The 892-nt window shown below is 39.3% G+C and overlaps 1 protein-coding gene across 7 annotated transcripts in view; it reads right to left on the bottom strand.

Annotated features, from left to right (window-relative positions):
• The window catches only part of LOC108248145 (zinc finger protein OZF-like), a 25,934-nt gene that overhangs the window by 14,825 nt on the left and 10,217 nt on the right, over positions 1–892 (bottom strand). The window lies entirely within an intron of this gene.

Raw genomic sequence — 892 nt, forward strand, 5'->3', positions numbered from 1 at the left:
GAACACGAAGGACAGTTATAACTTTGTATTCACACGTGCATCACTTGTGTTATTCCTGAGTTCACTGATCAACTCAAAACTACATCTAATGCTGGATGTCAGAAAAACTGCTGAGTCTGAATCCAAATAAGACAGAAGACCTCATGACTGACTCTCAGAAGATGGTAAACTATATAAAGCTTTCAGTCAATTCATTGAAGAAACAAATTAAATGTTTTGCACCGAATCCTCTAAACTTGTTGTAGTCTTTTATGAGCTTAGAGAAAATGGAAAAATATGGACATACCAGGAGTATTTGTTTCTGCAAACATTCATTACTCAAAAAGCCTTTTCTTGCCTCCATAATAAACCAGCTCCAGACTGAACAGAACTTAACTACAGACTTCTAACAAGAACCAAGAAATATGATCAGATTACATCATTTTAGCCTCTCTGCATTGATTCTGATTTCGCTTTGTTGCATTTCGTCTTTTAAACGACACCGTTCCTCTTCATAACCTGGGCCTGTTTCTTCCAGAAACCCAGACATTTCTTCCACTGCTGCTGCCGCTTCCAGTCGTTGTTCAGCCCGCTGTCTCCAAATCTCTGTTAGCTTTCGATTATCTAAAGTTTCCTTTAACGGTTACTGAGCCGTTACAGCTGAGCACGACTCAGGATGGGGAAACTGATGCAAATGTGACAGAAATTGGACACATCGCTTACAATTAAGGCAGAACAGTTTCAACTTTGTAGCTTCGGTTCTTCTTCTTCTTCTTCTTCTTCTTCTTCTTCTTCTTCTTCTTCTTCTTCTTCTGCTTGGTTTTATGGCGGTTGGCAAACAACTTATAGGTGCATTACCGCCACCTACTGGTATGGAGTGTGGATCAGGACGCAACTTAAAAAAAAAAAAAAC

The sequence above is a fragment of the Kryptolebias marmoratus genome, linkage group LG13 (assembly GCF_001649575.2).
Source record: "Kryptolebias marmoratus isolate JLee-2015 linkage group LG13, ASM164957v2, whole genome shotgun sequence".
NCBI classification, from domain to species: Eukaryota; Metazoa; Chordata; class Actinopteri; order Cyprinodontiformes; family Rivulidae; genus Kryptolebias; species Kryptolebias marmoratus.